The 22,024-nt window shown below is 48.9% G+C and overlaps 1 protein-coding gene across 5 annotated transcripts in view; it reads right to left on the bottom strand.

Moving 5' to 3' along the window:
- The window catches only part of PTP4A3 (protein tyrosine phosphatase 4A3), a 65,413-nt gene that overhangs the window by 17,201 nt on the left and 26,188 nt on the right, over positions 1 to 22,024 (bottom strand). The window contains exon 1 of one of the 5 annotated variants that reach the window (XM_040432136.1): positions 16,273 to 16,467. The exons of 3 other annotated variants lie outside the window; for them this stretch is intronic. The gene's annotated coding sequence lies outside the window, so the exon portion shown is untranslated. Of the gene's footprint in view, positions 1 to 5,641; positions 5,801 to 16,272; positions 16,468 to 22,024 lie in introns of those variants that run through there. One more of the 5 variants, XM_040432135.1, reaches the window with a different exon arrangement.

Genomic DNA, 22,024 nt, shown 5'->3' with positions numbered 1-22,024 from the left:
CCATAAAACTACCGCCCCCATCTGCCGCTTTCTGCGCCTTTATTACAATACGCCTGTACTTGGATTTGTGGAGACTTAAAGGGGCTCCTCTGAGTAACGTAGGACAATGCTAAAAGGGGAGTTCTCTGCTCTGGGCCCATCATGGCCCCAAACACCCCCAGGGGTTAAAAGTCACCGCTGAGGTTGAAAAGGACCCGGGAAGTCTTAGAAACTGATCAGTCCACAGCCACTACATGAGAAACGCGAAAAACAGCGACGAGGTGTTTACAATGTGAATCTGGGTGTATGTATGAGGAGGTATAACGGGAGAGATGAGGGGGGAGGGGTGCACCATATAGCCTCCTATATATCGCTGCGGGTATTAACAGAAGCGCCAAGTTCTACGTGACAATCACTTCATTTGAGGCACCCGATCAGTGACACCATCTATACAAACAGCAAATACACAATTAGGGTGACCCCCTCAGCGCCTGCGCGCCTTCCGTCACCTGCCGCCAGGCCATGGCTCCCGCTGCAGCCTCAAACCATCCTACGTCCAGCATCCAATGTGTCGGCAGGGGGGGGGGGGGGGGGGGGGGGGGGGGGGGGGAGACACAAGAGGTTTGATATGTGCAGATCCATGACACTTCCTCCACCAATCAGAGCGCGGAATACATCTGTTACAATGTATCTACCTACAGCGATAGTGTAACATCCCCCCAGTATTTATGGAGGTTATGCATACAGACCCGGGGCATCAACTTCCCCTCAATGTCTCATCCTACTGTATTAGGGCTCATGCACATGAACGTATTTTCTTCCCACTTCCGTTCTGGCTTTTTTTATGCAAACCGTATGCGAAACCATTCACTTTAATGGGTCCGCAAAAACAATGGAAGGTACTCAGTGTGCATTCCATTTCCGTTTGTCCGTTCTGCAAAAAAACAGAACATGTCCAATTCTTGTTTATTTTGCGGACAAGCACAGGTATTGTTATAATGGATCCGCCAAAAGAATAAATTAATTAATGCAACACGGATTTCTTTTTTTTTTTATTTACGGATCCGTGTTTTGCAGGCCGCAAAATAAATACGGTCGTGTGCACGGGCCCTTAGGGCTCATGCACACAAATGCATTTTCTTTGCGCTTCCGTTCCTTTTTTTTTGGACCGTATGCAGAAGCATTCACCTCAATGGGTCCGCAAAAACAATGGAAGGCACTCTGTTTCCGTATTTCCATTCCGCAAAAAAAAAAAAGTTGTGCATGTCCTATTATTGTCCAAATGTCATCCGTATTTTGCGGATCCATACTGTAGAAATGCTATGCCCAGCCCATATTGCTCGTGTGTTTGGCGATTAATAAGTTAAATGTTTGAGTTTGCGATCCGCAAAAAAAACGGATCGCATACGGATATGTTTTGTGGAATAACGGAACGGAAGAGGACTTAAATCAGAGAAGAAGAAAAAAAAACTCAGATACAGAACAACGGATGCGTGAAAAACAGACCGCAGAACAACAACAACGGTCGTGTGCATGAGACCGGTGAGAAGGGGCGCTGTAGAGGACCCCCGCTATTATGTAGCAGATACAATGTAACAACTTCCCGGAATATAGAGATTTTCTATACAGATCAGTCACATCCCTATAAACATCTACAGAAAGTTCTGCCTGCAGTCAGAGGATCTCCATTATTACACAGGAAATACAATGTAACATCCTATAGGCCAGACCTGGGCCCGGCGGTGATGAGGGTCCCGATTATGAAGCTGATACAACGTAACAATTCCGCCCTCAATGTGACATCCTACAGATTTGGGACAGGTGGTGGTGAGACCGGGTCCCCATCTTTATGTAGCTGATACAATGTAACCTCCTATAGAACTGGTAGAGATGGTGGCGATGTAAGCGATACAGTGTGACACCTGGGACTATAGCGATACAATGTGACACCTGGGACTATAGCGGATACAATGTAACACCCCAGCAGTGTGTATATACAGACCTGGGACTATAGCGGATACAATGTGACACCCCAGCAGTGTATATACAGACCTGGGACTATAGCGGATACAATGTAACACCCCAGCAGTGTGTATATACAGACCTGGGACTATAGCGGATACAATGTGACACCCCAGCAGTGTATATACAGACCTGGGACTATAGCGGATACAATGTAACACCCCAGCAGTGTATATACAGACCTGGGACTATAGCGGATACAATGTAACACCCCAGCAGTGTATATACAGACCTGGGACTATAGCGGATACAATGTAACACCCCAGCAGTGTATATACAGACCTGGGACTATAGCGGATACAATGTAACACCCCAGCAGTGTATATACAGACCTGGGACTATAGCGGATACAATGTGACACCCCAGCAGTGTATATACAGACCTGGGACTATAGCGGATACAATGTGACACCCCAGCAGTGTATATACAGACCTGGGACTATAGCGGATACAATGTGACACCACACCCCAGCAGTGTATATACAGACCTGGGACTATAGCGGATACAATGTAACACCCCAGCAGTGTATATACAGACCTGGGACTATAGCGGATACAATGTGACACCCCAGCAGTGTATATACAGACCTGGGACTATAGCGGATACAATGTAAAACCCCAGCAGTGTATATACAGACCTGGGACTATAGCGGATACAATGTAACACCCCAGCAGTGTATATACAGACCTGGGACTATAGCGGATACAATGTGACACCCCAGCAGTGTATATACAGACCTGGGACTATAGCGGATACAATGTAACACCCCAGCAGTGTATATACAGACCTGGGACTATAGCGGATACAATGTAACACCCCAGCAGTGTATATACAGACCTGGGACTATAGCGGATACAATGTGACACCCCAGCAGTGTATATACAGACCTGGGACTATAGCGGATACAATGTAACACCCCAGCAGTGTATATACAGACCTGGGACTATAGCGGATACAATGTGACACCCCAGCAGTGTATATACAGACCTGGGACTATAGCGGATACAATGTGACACCCCAGCAGTGTATATACAGACCTGGGACTATAGCGGATACAATGTGACACCCCAGCAGTGTACATACAGACCTGGGACTATAGCGGATACAATGTGACACCCCAGCAGTGTATATACAGACCTGGGACTATAGCGGATACAATGTGACACCCCAGCAGTGTATATACAGACCTGGGACTATAGCGGATACAATGTGACACCTGGGACTATAGCGGATACAATGTAACACCCCAGCAGTGTATATACAGACCTGGGACTATAGCGGATACAATGTGACACCTGGGACTATAGCGGATACAATGTGACACCTGGGACTATAGCGGATACAATGTGACACCCCAGCAGTGTACATACAAACCTGGGACTATAGCGGATACAATGTGACACCCCAGCAGTGTACATACAGACCTGGGACTATAGCGGATACAATGTAACACCCCAGCAGTGTATATACAGACCTGGGACTATAGCGGATACAATGTAACACCCCAGCAGTGTATATACAGACCTGGGACTATAGCGGATACAATGTGACACCCCAGCAGTGTATATACAGACCTGGGACTATAGCGGATACAATGTGACACCCCAGCAGTGTATATACAGACCTGGGACTATAGCGGATACAATGTGACACCCCAGCAGTGTATATACAGACCTGGGACTATAGCGGATACAATGTGACACCCCAGCAGTGTATATACAGACCTGGGACTATAGCGGATACAATGTAACACCCCAGCAGTGTATATACAGACCTGGGACTATAGCGGATACAATGTGACACCTGGGACTATAGCGGATACAATGTGACACCTGGGACTATAGCGGATACAATGTGACACCCCAGCAGTGTATATACAGACCTGGGACTATAGCGGATACAATGTGACACCCCAGCAGTGTATATACAGACCTGGGACTATAGCGGATACAATGTGACACCCCAGCAGTGTATATACAGACCTGGGACTATAGCGGATACAATGTGACACCCCAGCAGTGTATATACAGACCTGGGACTATAGCGGATACAATGTGACACCCCAGCAGTGTATATACAGACCTGGGACTATAGCGGATACAATGTGACACCCCAGCAGTGTATATACAGACCTGGGACTATAGCGGATACAATGTAACACCCCAGCAGTGTATATACAGACCTGGGACTATAGCGGATACAATGTGACTCCCCAGCAGTGTATATACAGACCTGGGACTATAGCGGATACAATGTGACACCCCAGCAGTGTATATACAGACCTGGGACTATAGCGGATACAATGTAACACCCCAGCAGTGTATATACAGACCTGGGACTATAGCGGATACAATGTAACACCCCAGCAGTGTATATACAGACCTGGGACTATAGCGGATACAATGTGACACCCCAGCAGTGTATATACAGACCTGGGACTATAGCGGATACAATGTAACACCCCAGCAGTGTATATACAGACCTGGGACTATAGCGGATACAATGTGACACCCCAGCAGTGTATATACAGACCTGGGACTATAGCGGATACAATGTGACACCCCAGCAGTGTATATACAGACCTGGGACTATAGCGGATACAATGTGACACCCCAGCAGTGTATATACAGACCTGGGACTATAGCGGATACAATGTAACACCCCAGCAGTGTATATACAGACCTGGGACTATAGCGGATACAATGTGACACCCCAGCAGTGTATATACAGACCTGGGACTATAGCGGATACAATGTAACACCCCAGCAGTGTATATACAGACCTGGGACTATAGCGGATACAATGTGACACCTGGGACTATAGCGGATACAATGTGACACCTGGGACTATAGCGGATACAATGTGACACCCCAGCAGTGTATATACAGACCTGGGACTATAGCGGATACAATGTGACACCCCAGCAGTGTATATACAGACCTGGGACTATAGCGGATACAATGTGACACCCCAGCAGTGTATATACAGACCTGGGACTATAGCGGATACAATGTGACACCCCAGCAGTGTATATACAGACCTGGGACTATAGCGGATACAATGTGACACCCCAGCAGTGTATATACAGACCTGGGACTATAGCGGATACAATGTAACACCCCAGCAGTGTATATACAGACCTGGGACTATAGCGGATACAATGTGACTCCCCAGCAGTGTATATACAGACCTGGGACTATAGCGGATACAATGTGACACCCCAGCAGTGTATATACAGACCTGGGACTATAGCGGATACAATGTAACACCCCAGCAGTGTATATACAGACCTGGGACTATAGCGGATACAATGTGACACCCCAGCAGTGTATATACAGACCTGGGACTATAGCGGATACAATGTGACACCCCAGCAGTGTATATACAGACCTGGGACTATAGCGGATACAATGTGACACCCCAGCAGTGTATATACAGACCTGGGACTATAGCAGATACAATGTGACACCCCAGCAGTGTATATACAGACCTGGGACTATAGCGGATACAATGTGACACCCCAGCAGTGTATATACAGACCTGGGACTATAGCGGATACAATGTGACACCCCAGCAGTGTATATACAGACCTGGGACTATAGCGGATACAATGTGACACCCCAGCAGTGTATATACAGACCTGGGAGCGGCGGTGGCGAGAGGATCCCTTCTGGCAGGCGAGGCTGGGAGTGCTGGGACGACTCCTCAGCCGTGCACAGGGCTCCGCACAGAACCAGTCACAGCTGCCCGCTCCGAGCACATGATGCTGACAGCGCCGGCCGCCTCATGTCACACACTGCATGCACTTCTAAGACTCTTACAGTAACTAATCCCTGCACAAATACGCTTTTCTTCCTCCTCCTCCTCCTCCTCCCAGGGCTGAAGTGAGCGGCATCAGGTTCTCTGCAGGAATGGATGACTCAGGGGAGATCACACATGACTTTGGGCTCCTGCACACGGCCGTTGTGGTTTTGTGGTCCGTTTTTCCGTATCTGAGTTTGTTTTCTTCTCTGATTTAAGTCCTCTTCCGTTCCGTTACTCCACATAACATATCCGTATGCGATCCTTTTTTTTTGCGGATCGGAAACAGTAACTTATTAAATCAGAAAACACATGAGCAATATGGGCTGGGCGCAGCATTTCTACAGTATGAATCCGCAAAATACCGATGCGTTCCGCATTTTTTGACTTGAATAGGGCCTCATTTGCGGACAGTAACAGGACATGCACTACTTTTTTGCAAAACAAATACGGAAACAGAATGCACAGTACTTTCCGTTGTTTTTGCGGTCCCCATACGGTCCGCAAAAAAAGAAAAGAAAAGAAGAATGAAGCGGAAAGAAAATGCGTTCGTGTGCATGAGCCCTTATTCACACATTTGGTACGCAGCGCTGTCCGGGATAATGCTGCTGCGCCATCTCCTATCACCGAGAAAGACCCGGGGGAAAGCTGCTGGAGGGGCGCAGAAATCCAGAACTTATTTAAAGGGACACTACTCCTATAGTCCGCGTTCTCTCCATGTGCTGCAGGTGCATGCAGTCTATCGCTCCCTGTTATCAGCCACTGGCGTAAGACTGCCTCTGTAAGTGACCCCCAAGGAGAGTGCGGTCTGGAGAACAATGGCTGCACGTGTCCGATATCAGCAGTACCTTCCGATAGCCCCCATCTATAGGCGGTATACACACCTGCAGAAGTCGCCAACAAACGGGAACCTTTTTATACAATTTGAGATGTGTGGGGGTAAAAGGCGTGACGGGCGGCGTATTCATCCTGATTACCGATACATATCCGTATACCTCTACCGTCAGCCGCGTGCTAATCGTGCCATTCAGAAACCCTCTGCTGCCATGGTAACAGCTGGGCCGTACGGTGGGGGTTGCAATACAAAAACCCTGCAGACACAATCAAGGTGTAAAGTATTACAACGTGTAACCCACTCCTCCCCAACAGTGCAGAAGATTCCCATCCCCCTACAGAAAGCATGAGACGCGCGCCCCCCCCAAGAACCGATTGCTGCGTTATCAGAATACCGGAGGCTTAAGGGGCACGGAGGCAGCGAGACTCACCCCAAGCGGATCTCAATGGGGGTCATTTACAAAGAGCAGGTCTTTTACTCCTCCTTTTGGACGGTGCGCCTCATTTACGACGAGGCATTAGGCGCAGCCCCAATAGCTTGTGCCCCATTTACAATTTTGGCAAATTTGCCGGGGCTTAAGTCCCGGCCCGCCCCTGCCACGGCATCGAATTCGGCGCAAAGCGTCTGTGCTACTAAATATTGTCGCAAAGTGCGTTCAAGGAGTTGCAAAAACATTTAAGTGGCGTAAAATGTTTGTAAAAGACCCCCAAAAGTCACTGCTACTTCCACACCCCGCAAAGTAACGGCTCCAGGTTATCCTCAGGCCACCAGGAGACAGTATAGCACCTGACCACAGGTGTGAGGACACCCGACCGTCCCTGCTCTGGCCTCCCGCACCCACATTTATGCTCAGGGTGCAAGGAAAACATGGAGCCTGTTCGGGATTAGAACTTACTACACACCGAAGAGGCGTCTTAAACAAGGGTCTGTCTCCTTTAAGAAAGCGTCCTCTTCCTTAAAGGGCCTGCCCTCCACGCAGTACATGCTGTAGAGCTTAATCATCGTCTAACGGTTTTCTATTTTCGTGTTCCAGTTCAGCACCATTTTCAAGATCCCCGCTTGCTGTGACTGAAAGCAGCCCACCCTAGTCATTTCCAGGTGCAGGCCAGAACCCCCCCCTCAACAAGCTGCTCTGCAGCTGTTTAACAGGGTCAGAATTTTGGAAAAATATTAAGTGGTTCTTGGCTTATAGATGGGGGTCTCGGGACCCTCATCTATTAGTCAGATCAACAAGTAGCTACAAAGGAGTTGCTTGCTCTGGAGGACTCAATAGATAGATTTGAATAGAGAACTGTGTAGTACTTCATTCCTCCTGTGGGGACGCTGCAGAGAAACTGCGCACTTGTGGCAAGGTTGCCTCCTGTACTACATCCTGTCGGTGGAATATCCGGTGATCAGCCTTCTAACAAAAAGTGACTGTCCAAAAAGTGGACAACCCCTTTAAGAGGGAAGCACTGACAACCCCCCCACCCACGTAAAAAAGACAAACAAGGACGAGTTACATAACTGGCGGAGTCAGGAGGGAAGTCTCTGTGTGCACAGGGAGCACGGGACCAGGTTCAGCAAAGACTTCACTAGAGAAATCATCCCGCAGTCTTCGGTGACAACAGTTTCTCCGTCGCCATGGCAGCAGTAACCTTGTTTTGATTTAGGTAAAGTGGCGGCTACTTGGCATCAAGTTTCAGAAGTTAAATGACGAAAACACAGTGTGACATTACTCAAAAGGCCGGGACAGGGACAAACTCTTAAAGGGGTTGTCCAGGATTATAAAAACATGGCTGCTTTCTTTTGGGGGGGGGGGAAGCATCACCTCTGTCCAGACAAGTGAATGGCGCAGAGCTGTAATACCACACACAACCTGTGGACAGGTATGGCGCTGTTTTGGAGAGAGAGCAGACAATGTATTTTCTAATCCTGGAAAACCCCTCTAAGAAACAAAGGAATTTAAGGGGTTGTCTCCCCTTATCTTAGTGATCTGCCACCAATGTGTGAGGGGAGACGCCCCTTTAAATTCCTTTGGGTCTCGCTACTATCTGCAGAACAGGGCCCCTGAAGTAAAGGAGAGCGCACGTGTGGCGTGTTCTCCATTCCCTGCAATGGGAGTTTTTAAAAATGGCTGCGCACGCGCAGCGCGTCCTCTGTTCACTTCGGGAGGTCCTGTGATCTGGAGATTGGAGCAGGTCCCACGCCTATCTGACCTTGATAGCATATCCTAGCGCCAAGTCTAAAATGGGAGTACCCCTTTAAACCATAATTCCCTTTTTGGTTATCCTCCAAGGGAAGGACCCCAACCCATCAGCTATAATCTGTGGAGCAATGCCACCACAGGCTAGACACGGCGGGCCCCGCTGTGTAAAACATACCCTCCACCCTGGCTATAAGGCTCCTACTGTTTTGGGTTTACAGCTCCTATGACGGCCTATGCGTCTCCATAGTGACAGACTACAAACATGTGAAATCATTACAAATTCTACCATCAGATGCGATAAAGTGCGTCTCTTTCTGGAGGGGTCTGCATGTCCGTACCTTACATGGACGGCTCACGGATCCCAATAAGAACTAGGTAATGCTTACTTTGGCCTGCGGGGGTGCTGTAGGGGAACCGAACACTAGTTTAAATTGTGCTGCCATGATTGCCTTAGAATAAAAATTGTTAATATCTCACCACGATATAAAAAAAAAAAATAAAAATAAAAAACACACTTGGTCTTGACCCTATATAAACCTTGGTCATTACCCTATATAAACCTTGGTCATGACCCTATCGTCGGACATACACACGAGATACAAATCCGCCAGCTACCTCCACAGATGAGCCCACTTGGCGGACCCTGTATAAGGACTGTGGCGAGGTGGGAGAAAGCTGCCGTCAGCCGTGTTTCCCCGAGAACAGAAGGATTGGGCATGCTGAAATCAAACAGCCCAATCCTTACCATTAGGGATAGAAATGAGGGCAGCCCGCACATATTAGATAATCCGCCATCAGGTTCCGCCAGCCTGACTTCGGACGAGGCCCCTTGTAAAGATGGCAGCTACTGTCTGCAGAGCATCTCGGGTCAGGTAGGAGACGGGTGAGCGTCTGCTTGTGCTCCAGCCAAATATAGGCTCAGCCACCCACCCAGCGCTGGCACGTCCCGTGTAACCTGAGCTCACATCACACGTACACCAGGTTACATGGGACTGACCTGCGACTTCTCCAGGAGGAGGCTTCAGTTTTTACCTTATATGCTCCGTCTGCAGCGCCCAAGGTACGCCGCCCCCCCACCCCACCCCACCCCCCCTCCTCCGCCAGATCTCTCCCTCATCCGCAGCACAACTGGACCTAGAAGACACCGACATAAACTCGACTGTAGAACAAAGACATCAATCCCCAGGAAATCCCCTGATGAGGATCCCGCAGGAGGCATCAACGCTCCACGACCGCTGCCAACGCCAAGAGCAGAAAGTGACCTGGAAATACAACTTCCTGTTCCGTAACCGCGGATGAGGCCGCTTCCGCTTTGCTGATGTCTAACAGATATTGGTTTTCCCAAATGAGACAGCCGGTGGAGTGCTCTTAAAGGGGCTGTCCAGGACTTACATTCTGATGACCTATCCTCCGGAGAAGTTGTCAATACCAGATTGGTGGGATGTCTGGCAGACAGCACCCTCGCTGATCCACTGTTTGAAGGGGCCGTGGCCTATTCATACTATACCGAGGACAGCGCCGGACAGGGCATAGTGGCTGTGCTTGGTACTGCAGCCCAGGCACTATCACTGAAAATAGTTATTAAAATGATACCAGTCTCGTGAAAATTGGCGCTTGTGCTATATTAGGCAGATAATCCGCCGTTTTCACGGTGCGTGCAGCACAGCATGTAGCTCAGGCGTAATAAAAAACAAGAAAGCAGAGGCCGCCTGATGTGCAGTGACCGCACCAGCGAGCCGTGTCTGTGCACTGGCCTTACAACGACCAGTGTCACGTCCACGAAAATCGATCAGCCTGGAGTCCGGAATTTTAAAAACATGGCTGTGTTCTATCAAAAAACAGTGCCACCTCTGTCCAGAGGTCGTGTGTGGTATTGCAGCTTAATTCACTTCAGTGGAGCGAATACCAAAACACGACTTCTGGGACGATGGGGAGCCGTTTCTGGTAGGAAGCAGACATTTATTTATTTTTCTAATCCTGTGCATCACATGAATGGAAATATGAACGTTTCCTTTCACAGACATCAAGCAGAGATCTCGAAAATGGCGAGGAATCGAGAGAAAACGTTTTGGAGTATTAGTTGCGGAAGGTTTTCAGTGCACAGTATCTCTGCTTTAGTCAGGAGTCTAATGTCTGCATGAAAACAACAAACGCCGATCACCGTGTGTGCCAAGAACGGGCCCTCAGATACACCCTGCCCACTGGGGGCCACTAGTGGCATCTGCAGTAAACACGACGCGTCAGCACAGAAACAGACCTGAGGAAATAAGATCACAAGATATGAGACAAAAAGGGGCACCCCGCTGTCCTGAACCCCAAATATCTGTAGCAGGTGCTCAGTTTCCTGCAGAGCCCCCCAAAGGAGACACGAAGCATTGCACAGATCAGAACCAAGATCATTTGCTGGTTGACAGCGGAGGGTCTTCAGTGGGGAAGGGGGGACCACCCTCTATTAACTAACCCTATAAGGGGGGCTTCTACTGATAGACCAGTCACACGGCTGTAATACGGTCATATATGCCATATCCTAAGTCAGAGGAGAACACGTGGCTCTTTCCGGTTTGTTACAATGTATCAGTGCAGGTAGAATTCTTTAGCCTAGATACAATGGTAACAATGTGAATAATAATAAACCACCAGTGTGTACGGCACTGCCACTCACTGACAGCAAGCAGCCATCTTGAGAACAGTGAAGAACTTAAAAGTGCACACGAACGATACGGATTAGGTCCGGGTGCGTTCAGGAAAACTCGCACCATTTCGCAAGCAAGTTCAGTCAGTTCAGTCTGCGATTGCGTTCGGTCGTTCAGTTTTTCCCAGTGCGGGTGCAATGCTTTTTGAAAAACGCATCAAAAAAAAAAAAAAACCTGAAGGTTTACAAACAACATCTCCTAGCAACCATCCGTTAAAAAACGCATCCCGTCCGCACTTGCTGTCAGATGGCGAAGCGTTTTTCACGCAGCCCCATTCGCTTCTATGCGTGAAAAAAAACGCAGAATATAGAACATGCTGCGATTTTCACGCAACGCACAAGTGATGAAGTGAAAAACACCGCTCGTCTACACAGACCCATTGAAATGAATGCATCGGGATTCAGCGCGGGCGCGATGCGTTCGCATCACGCATTGCGCGGAAAACTCGCTCGTGTGAAAGGGGCCTTAGAAAACCGCAAGTCATTTTCTATGAACAGAGAAGCTGTAAAGCCGATCCGGTACAGACGGCGTCTATTTGCACACATTTGAATACGTTTTCATACGGCTATAGAAATGGCGCAGAAAAAAAACCTAAACGAAAACACCCTAAAATTTCAGAGAGCATGGTGTGACCATCGCGGGGCAGAGCAATCCCGAAAACCCATCCCCCCTCTATAGACACAGAGCAGGGTTCTCGCACCTTCCTTTATTTCCAGCGCACGCGCACCACGACCCAGGCGAGGTCATGCGAGGACAGGGGGAGCGGATGATGAGGGTCTTTACCAGGTTGCTGACTTTTGGAAATGAATTGAACGGCGGCTATGGTTATGCATTCCACCAGGCGGGCGGCCGCTGATCTCCGGTATTTTATAATGACGTTAACCTGACGCCAGATCACACACCAAATATCTGACCTCGAAATGTAGGAGCAGGCAATACCGCGTGACGGGAGTATGGACCCCAGAAGCACAGAGGATTTCAGATGAGGAGTGGGCCAATCTCGTGTCGGGTCACAAAGTGTTTTTATGGCACCGTTTTTAAAAGGGGAAATCTACGCCCAAAAAAATCTTACAATAAGTTTCCCATTATTTCTTTATTGGAAATGGCGCCATTTTTTTTATTTATTTTTTCCCATGTGGCACATTCTTCTCTGTCTGCGGAATTGAATTCCATTTTAAGGGGAAAAAAATAATGGATATGTCCATTCTTGACCTGGAAACTGCATTAAAGGGGTTTTCTCTTTCTCCTCCAGATAAGTCATCAGTATCCTATTGATAGGGGTCCGGACACACGGGACCCCCGCCGATCAGCTGTTTAAGGAGGCTGTGACATCACGTTCATCGGTCACATGGCGTAGGTGCAGCTCAGCGCAATACCAAGTACGGCCACTGTACAATGGACGGCGCTGTGCTTGGCGAGCTGTTGGGAGTCCGCAGCGATACTGCGAGCACCGGTGCCTTCTCGTACAGCTGGGTGTCGGACCCCCACCGATCAGATAATGACGACGTATACGGAGGGTAGGTCATCTGTATAAAAGTCTTTTAAATGGGACTAACCCAAGGGTGAATTTTGCAACAACGCAAACTGCAGGTTTTACAGCAAAAAGTAGCAGGGTGCGCAGCAGCACAGAGTATTTCAGCAGTCTGTAGCAGTGACCTGTCCACTCCTGTGGTGATGTCAGCGAGGAGGAGGAGGAGATTGTTTTAAAGGGGTTTTCAGGGACTTCATTAAGGACGAGGCTGGGTCACCGACGCCACTTCGGGGGGGGGGGGGTCAGACTTTAAGCAGCACCACAACCACTTGCGGTGCTGACCGTTGATGTGGAGCCATCCAAACACCGACTTGTGCGCTAGACCCCCCCCCCCCCCCTTTAAGTGACTAATCTGCTGCGATCATTTTGCGTTTTTTTGTGGCAATTTGTAAAAGAACATCAAGGAGAACAAATCTGTATCGGATTGGTCAATTTACTGCTGCCCCGACAGTCGGCCCTGCTGGGAGTAGTAGTTTAGCCACACACTGTATTAGCGGATTTTCTGGATGACACCAGAGAACACGAGACCCCACACGATATCCGGGTGACATCACGGTGATCCGCTGGACTGAACACCTGGGGATGATTACCGGCCAGCTGGAAAACACTGGGCTATTATGTGACTCTCCGCGTCCAGAACCCCCGACTGGACCCCCCCCCCCTCCCCCGTAACTGGGTCACTCCGCTCACAAGGTATATTGTGGCGGTTTTATCATCGCCCGAGGCCTTGGTGCCTGAGGAAACAACAAGCTCTGAACCTTTAGTGACTCCAATATTGCAACGAGGCTGGAGTCGCTGATCATAGCTGTTCCCTCATGGAGCAGAGCTGCAGTATAAAGCATGGGTAGGGGACGGAACAGCAGCCTGAGCACGGAGGTGGATTATAGATTACATTCGGCTCCAAAAGATAATGTAGGGAAGCTGATCATCGCAATAAAACGACATCTTCTTAAAGGGGGTTACCCAGTGGTAGAAATTCCCTTTTAGAACTGCTGTAGTATTACATGGATGGCCTACTCTCCATTGGGATTCGGAGGGTGGTCCTGGGAGGGACACCCCCTCACCCCCGATGTCCATAGCCCTGAGAAGAGCACATGGACGGCTAGTAAGTGTTCGGAGCCTGGTGCCATCCTGAGACTGGGCAGCATAGAGGGTCCAGTCCAGATGGACGCCCAACGTCTCAACGGGGGGAAATGGTAGACGATAAGTAAGACATTGGTAAATCGGGACGGCCGAATATGGGACAAGTGACGGTTACGACACCAGAAGGCGCCTCGGTGCTGCAGCCAATTAGGTCAATCCACGGCGGGGGGGATAAAGGCTTGTCCAGGTAATAGACACCGAGCCGTGAAGATAACAGGACCGACGCCTAAATCTGGGGCAGCGACAATAAGGCGCCAGTGACCCAAAAAGCAACGTCTAGGCGCCCTGGATCCAGGCCTGACAATAAGCCGGCTTTGACTAGAGAAAGGAGGGGGGCGAGGATTCAGAAGACGGTCCTGCCTCAGTCAGGTGCTCGCTACCCCCCCTGACCGTGAAGCCCCTCTTATTTCTCTATTGCCCTCTGTGGCTGAAGGACAGGCGAATACCTGCGAGAAGCTGTATGGCCCCCCCCTCGTATCAGCATCTGATGGAGGTAGGGGGTCACAGGACGCAGCAGACCCCCCTCTAATAACGTCTGACAGGAGTTGGAGAGCACCGCATAATAAAGGGTTGGTTCCTATTTATAAAAAAAAAAATATATATATGTGCTTTCTTCTGGAAACAGCACCACTCCTGTCCACAGGTTGTGTCTGGTATTGCGGCTCCGCTCCATTGGAGCTGATCTGCGTTAACGCCCGAAGCCTGTGGGTTAAAAAGTCTTGTACTTTTTTTTTTTGGCAAGAAAGCAGCCATGTTTTCCAATTCTTCACAACCCCTTTAAGGATCCTTACACTCCTGAATTTTGTCTGTCAGAATAACCGCATGTTTTTTTTTTCTGGTCGTCTGTGCAAAAAATACCTTTAAAAAAAAAAAAAAAAAAAAAAAAAAAAAAAAAAAACACAAAACAAAAAAACTGCGGCCCAGATTTACTAATTTGTCTGCGCCTAGGACCTGTTAAAAAAAAAAAAAGTGGTGAAAATTGGATAAACTAGGGTTTCCACAACTGTTCCCCCCCCCCCACCGTGTTTTCCGAGCAGTAAGTCGCTGTTCACACTGCACTATCTGCAGTCCAGAAAGCACTTAACGCGCTGCAAGAAAGATCATTTCACCCGATGGAAATGAACAAGGACAGGACAGTTCTATAGAGGGGCGGACGCAAAATGCGGAACCCACACGACTGGTATCCGTGTTTTGTGGATCCGCAATTTGCAGACTGCAAAACAGGCGGCGGTCGTGTGCATGAGCTCTAAGAACTCTTGCCCACAACGACCGTATGCCCTCCGAGATATATACGGTCCGTGAGCGGGCCATATGTCCCGGAGCGCCATACATCGTGCGCATCGGAGCGCACAGCGTCATAGATTACAGTGATGCTGTGCGGGGCTAATGTCCTGCATCTTATGAGGGCGGCCCGACGCGCAGAGCATCACTGTAATCTATGACGCTGTGCGCACGATGTATGCCGCTCCGGGACATATGGCGTATATCTCGGAGGGCATACGGTCGTGTGCAAGGGCCCTAAAGCTACATTCACACGACTGAGGAACAATGACAGTCTATGGGTTATGGACGGACTGTAAATAACGCAGTCCAAAGGTTTTCATGGATGGATAGCCCCCATACAAATGAAGGGGACCATTTTGCTGTTTTTTAACAGCAGTTTTTTGTGTGTAGCTTATAAAATAATAATAATAATAAATAACTGTACAGTTTCCACATGCTGCACTTGAAACGTGAGAAAGATAAGAAAAAAAAAAAAAGAAAAACCACCTAATGAACAAAAAACACAGTAGCAAAAAAACATGCCTGGGTGCCCATAGACCCTCAACTATTTAAAAAAAATAAAAAATAATGCATTAACACCCCCCCACCCACACAAAAGTACAGCAAATGCTGCAAAAGGCGCAAAAGTGCAAATAAACCTCAGCAAGGACTTGTCCTGAGAAGCCGATGACCACAAACTATAAACAGGAAAAACTAATCTAAAACATATAACAACATAATGAAACAAAGGCCGCTAATCACAGACAATACTAGCGATAATGTAACAAGCATGAACTAGGATATTAATACAACATACCCGCCGGGCTGACAGACCCGGGACCCCCGCGGATTTTCACTTCTGGATTTTGTACAAATCCCAACTTCCAGCCCAGAAAAGCCTCCAGACAGGTCTGAGTCCAGCAATGATACCGCCAGAGCTTTACCCCGAGCCCATTCTACACACCTGCGCTGAAGCCTTCAGCTGCCGGCTGAGCCCCTGCACCTCCAGTCACTGTGGTGTAGCAGATGTGGGCTGCGCGGCGTGCTGGGCGCCCCCTATCATTGGGATTTCCCTCCTATCAGCAGCTGGGAACCGTCAAGCGTTTTTGCTAACGTCAAAAGCTTTTTCCTGCCTTGGAAGGAGAGCGATCAGGAAAGAAAGAAAGAACTAAGTGCGGCTGTGAGAAACACAGCGCGGTAAAGGCACCGCCGCACATTTAGGGTTTTAGATGCAGTTTTTGAAGCATAAATTAAAGAGTGGATCATAAAAGGAGTGAACGTATAAAGGACAGATAGGATTTTTATTTTATTTTTTAAATCCAAAAACTGCTTCAAAACTGGCTACACCCGGCAGGGATCAGCGGCGCCCAGGACGCTGATTATACAGCAAGAGGTCCGGGGATTCAACCTGCAGGAGAACGGACTAAACTGGACGGACAGATGTCTTTTTTCAGCCTAAGGCCTCATGCTGCACAGGCAACATCCGTGCAGCGGGCCGGACCCATTCAACTTGAATGGGTCCGTGGTCTGTCCGCACCGCAAAAATATATATACGTCATGTCATATTTATTTGCAGTGCGGAACAATGGAAAGAAACCCCATGGAAGCACTCCGTAGTGCTTCGTTCCGTGACTCCGTTCCGCATCTCCGGACCCATTTAAGTGTGCAAGCCCAACGGCCGTGTGCATGAGGCCTAAAGTCTCACGCGTCAGGGTTCGGCACACTTGTGCTGTACGTGTTCTCCACGGACAGCAGACGCACCCACTTATTTTATTGTATTCGCACATCAGTTTTTACCACAGTCCGTGTTTTTTAGCACGGAAGCGTGCACTACTTTTTTGCAGTGCGGACGGTCGGATACAGATCGCGGATCAAGTGAATGGGTCCGCGATCCGCATTCGGCAGCCCGTGCATTGCAGACAGCAATTTGCGGTCCGCAGCACGGGCATGGAGCCCTTACATCCACGGACGTGTGAATGAGGCTTTACAATCTACGTCTGTTACTAAGATTCCAGTAAAGTAACTCACAACATAAATGGAATGATGCAGCAGAGCTGAACGAGCTCCTCGGGGAGGCATCATCAGAACTCTCTGAAGACAAAGCAGCAGGGTTCACGTTAGCTGCAGTCCTATGTAAAACCACCGATATGAAGCTTAAAAATCGCCAAAACTCAAATCTGCTGCGTCTCCCAAATCTGGCCAGTCATTACAGATGTAGCAGGCAAGGGTTAAAGTCGACGAGCTGAGCTAAACGACAAACACAATACTGCTTCTGACAGACCCCGCTCTGCATCAGGCCATGTGCAGACATGTAGCAGAGCCGACTGTCGCGCACAGTCACTTAACTCTCCCCTCCTGCTATCTAATGCAACCACGAGTTGTAGTGTCAATGGGGGGGGGTTAGGGGGCACAAGCCAGACCCAATCCCTATGCCCACTACCCCTTAAATGCATCAGATAAGTTGGTAGCATGAGGGGTTGGCAACAGGAAGCTATAGATGGCTTTTGTGTCAGTTTTTACTGCAGCTCTTGCATTCGGTTCAAGAACTGATTGTCTTTAGAAAGTAGCGGAGTGTTTTGGAGCGGAGCGAGGGACTCCAGGCATTTCCTGCTGTTCTCCATCTCTGTCTGGGTTTAATTAGTGATGTCAATGCAACCCCTAAAAAAATAAAAATTAAAAAAAACCCCGGGAGGGGGGTCCTCAGAGGAGTCCAGCTCGCTACAGCTGTTCTGTGTTACCGCCATCATGTGCCGTATAACGTACACAGAGCAGATGCTTACTGGCAATGACGATCGTCACCGCCATATGGGGTCAGGTGGAGTGTGACTGGCGCACTCGGGAAGGTCCTTCCCGCTATCGGTCCGCGTGCCCGAGCGCACACCAGATGGCGCATATACGGAGCCATATAGCACCGGCTACGTCTGCGACGGGGTAGGAGAACAAGTCCAGCAACGTAATCTGACTTTCAATTCTTCACCTTTTTCAAGATCTGTGCTTGCAGTCAGTGAACAGAAAGAAAAAAAAAGTTTGCAGAGGCAGAATACCTCTCACGGCTGTGGGTTTGCTACAGTGTGGACAACCTTCTGCTACATGCACACGAACGTTGTTTGTTTCCGTGTCCATTCCTTTTTTTATTTTTTTTGCGGATAGGATGCGGACCTATTCATATCAATGGGTGCGCAAAAAATGCGGACAGCGCGCCGTGTGCTGTCCGCATCAGTATGTCCGTTCCGTAGCCACGCAAATAAAAAAAATAGAACATGTCCTATTCTTGTCAGTTTTAGACAGTTACAATGGTTCCGCAAAAAAAAAAAACGGATGGCATACAGATATCGTTGGGTTTTGGGCAAAACACATACGGTGGCGTGCATGTAGCCTTAAGTGGTCGTCTCACATCAGCAAACATTATATGTAGAGAAAGTTAATACAAGGCACTTACTAATGTAATGTGATTCTCCATATTGCCTCCTCTGCTGGCTGGATTCATTTCCCCATCACATTATACACTGCTCGTTTCCATGGTTACGACCACCCTGCAATCCATCAGTGGTGGTCGATCGAGCACGCTATAGTAAAAAAGTGCAGGCCTCTCTGGTGGCCGGGACCGCGGCACCGCACATAGGCTGGTGCTTTTTACTATAGTGTGCAAGTATGACCACCACTGCTGGATCGCAGGGTGGTCGTAACCATGGAAAAGGGTTTTCTGAGAAGTTAATACTGATGACCTATCCTCAGTATCTGATCTGTGGGGGTCTGACACCCGAGACCCCCACCGACCAGCTGGTTGAGAAGGCACTGGTGCTCGCAATAGCGTCACAGCCAGCGACGACACGTTCATCAGTCACGTGGCCTAGGAGCGGCTCAGCCTCATTGAGCTGAGCTGTGATACCAAGCACGGCCACTATACCATGTACGGCGCTGTGGGAAGGCTGCACTCACAGGGGCTCCGATGCTTTCTCAAACAGCTGATCGGCAGGGGTCCTGGGTGTCGGACCCCCACCGATCAGATATTGGTAACCTATCCAGAGGACAGGTCATCAGTCGTAAAGTCTCAGAAAACCCTTTTAACAGTCTGTTCTCTGGCTTGATACATACACCCCCCCCCCCACACACACACTGATACACTGTAGCAAATGATCAGAAGACCTATGTGTTGGTGATCTCTTTAACCAACATGATGGTCCGCTCTGGATACATTGTAACAAACCCTCTGCTCTTTACAGATCAGCTGTGATCGCCCAGGGGACATGCGGTATTACACAGCGCTCGGCGACATGAGTGGTTGGCCATGTAATACACTCATTTTACCGTAAATTGCAGCTGTTCGGCAGCTAGCACAGGAGACGCTCATTGCAAAACTGCATGGCAGAAACCCTTAGGGCTCTTTCACACGAGCGGATGCCGTGCGGTTAATCTGCTGCGTGAAAGAGAGCCAAGCCCCGCTCCGGACAGCAGAGACGCGGAGCAGTAACATGACTGATGATGCTCCGTGATCTCTTTACTACAAAATCACGGTGACAACTTTATCTCACTGGGATTTTGTAGTAAAAGGATCACAGAGAGGCAAAGAGCATTATCAGTCATGTTAGTGCTCCGAGTCTCTGCTGTCCGGAGCGGGGCTTGGCTCTCTTTCACGCAGCGGATTACCCGCACGGCATCCGCTCGTGTGAAAGAGCCCTTAGGCTATGTCCAAACAGAGAGGAAATGCCATGGATTTTCAGTCCAGATTTGCAGGCAGAAAATATGCTGCCTATTACGAGGGTAGCAAATCTCATCCACAAAAAAAATTTAAATTTTTAAAAAAATTTAAATCCGGAGTATGCAGATTCTTCTGGCGGATTTCACCATTAAAATCCTTGGCAAAATCTACAGGGAACATATTACGCCTTTGCTACAGGTTTGCTGTGGAATTAGTGGCAAAATCTGCCGCCGTCATAACCGGAGCGTGCCCCCCCCCCCCCCCCCCCCGCAGCAGCAGCCGCCATGTCAGCGCAGGAACGCATTAATTCAAAACCTCCACAGAGAGTCATTGTGGAGCTGGAGAAGAATGTGAGGAGAAGGTTTTAATCAGAGGACCACCCTGCAGTACTCGCTGGCCGGGGATCAGGAAGGGGAGCACATGGACGTCCTTCCGGCACATACTGGAGGAGGAGGAGGGAAATCATTGCCTAAAATGCTCTGTGTGTGATTGATGCAGGAAGGGCTCTGGGTGCTGCTCACATTCTACGCTCTTCACACCTGTGCATTGCATTTTTTTATTTTATTGTTACTTTGATTCCTAAATGCAAAATGAAGCAACTTTCCAAATAAAATCAGCATTAAAAATTCTGTCATTTTGTTTTTGCAGAGCGCGTGCAAGTCCTTCACCTAGCTGCTGACGGCTCTATTATCTGCTCTCCTCCTCCCCCCTCTCAGTGTTAGGGTTGATGCACACGGCCATAGTTTTTTTCCCCCCAGTTTTTGCAGATCGGATGGGAACCCATTCACTTCAATGGGTCATGTGATACGTCCATTCCACCTGACCCTTAAAAAAAAAAAAAAAAATAATAAAAAATAGAATATGTCCGTATTACGGACTGTTCTATAGCGGGCTGGACACGGTCGGTATCCGTGTTTTGACGATCCGCAATTTGCGGACCATAAAAACGGCTATGGCAGAATGCATAAAGCCCTTAGAGACTGCAGGAGGGAGGTGGAGGAGGCTGCGCATGGAAAATCACAGTGTGGAGAGGGGCGAGAGCAGATGACACAGGGTGCAGACCTGGAAGAACGCACACACAAGGCAGTTTGCATGGGAGAAGATAGCAGCATCCTGGACACACAGATCTGGGTTGTATTACGTAGGAGACTTCCATTAAGAAGAAAAAAAATACAGCAACATCAATTCTGAATGATTTTCCCCATTGTGGAGAACAGGACACTTCTCCAGGACTCGCTTTCACCCCCTACTGAGTAATATACTGCGTGTAAGTTGTCAAAAGGAGTGGAAGAAGAGAAGCGACAACTACACAGGAGCACATATCTGGGTTCAAAGAGTTGTCAGTTACTACATCAGAACTAACATAATATGGCCCTCTCTGGGCAAAATGGATTTTTCGAGGTAGTCTCACAGGCAGGCTAAGGCGGTCAAAGATTGCAGAGTAGTGCTGCCTGCAATGGGGGGGGGGGGGGGGGGGTTTTCATTTTGCTCCACATGGACAGAACAGCCTAGATGGTGGGTAATTTGACGAAGTGACCATCCTGCTTCTCTCAGTCCAATAATGTGCCCCTTTATTCAAGTCTGTCCACTGGGCAAATGTCATTGTACAGGCATGTCTTAGCAATCGATCGCTCACCAAGAGGTACACTACCCAAAAGTAGCCTCTGAGAGCCTTTTTATACAGCAGCAGGAACTGTCTGTGCCTTCGCACCGCAAAAAAATAAATAGTGCATGCACTACTTTTCTGCGGTGCAGGCACCATTCGCGATCCGCATGCGGCAGCCCTATAGTCGGGGCCCGTTCATTGCCAACTGCAATTTGCGGTTCGCAGCACAGGCCCGGCCAGCACACGTTCGTGTGCATGAGGCCT

The sequence above is a fragment of the Bufo bufo genome, chromosome 5 (assembly GCF_905171765.1).
Source record: "Bufo bufo chromosome 5, aBufBuf1.1, whole genome shotgun sequence".
NCBI lineage: Eukaryota > Metazoa > Chordata > Amphibia > Anura > Bufonidae > Bufo > Bufo bufo.
Note: the sequence above shows the minus strand (reverse complement) of the source record. Positions and strands in the feature narration are given on the sequence as shown.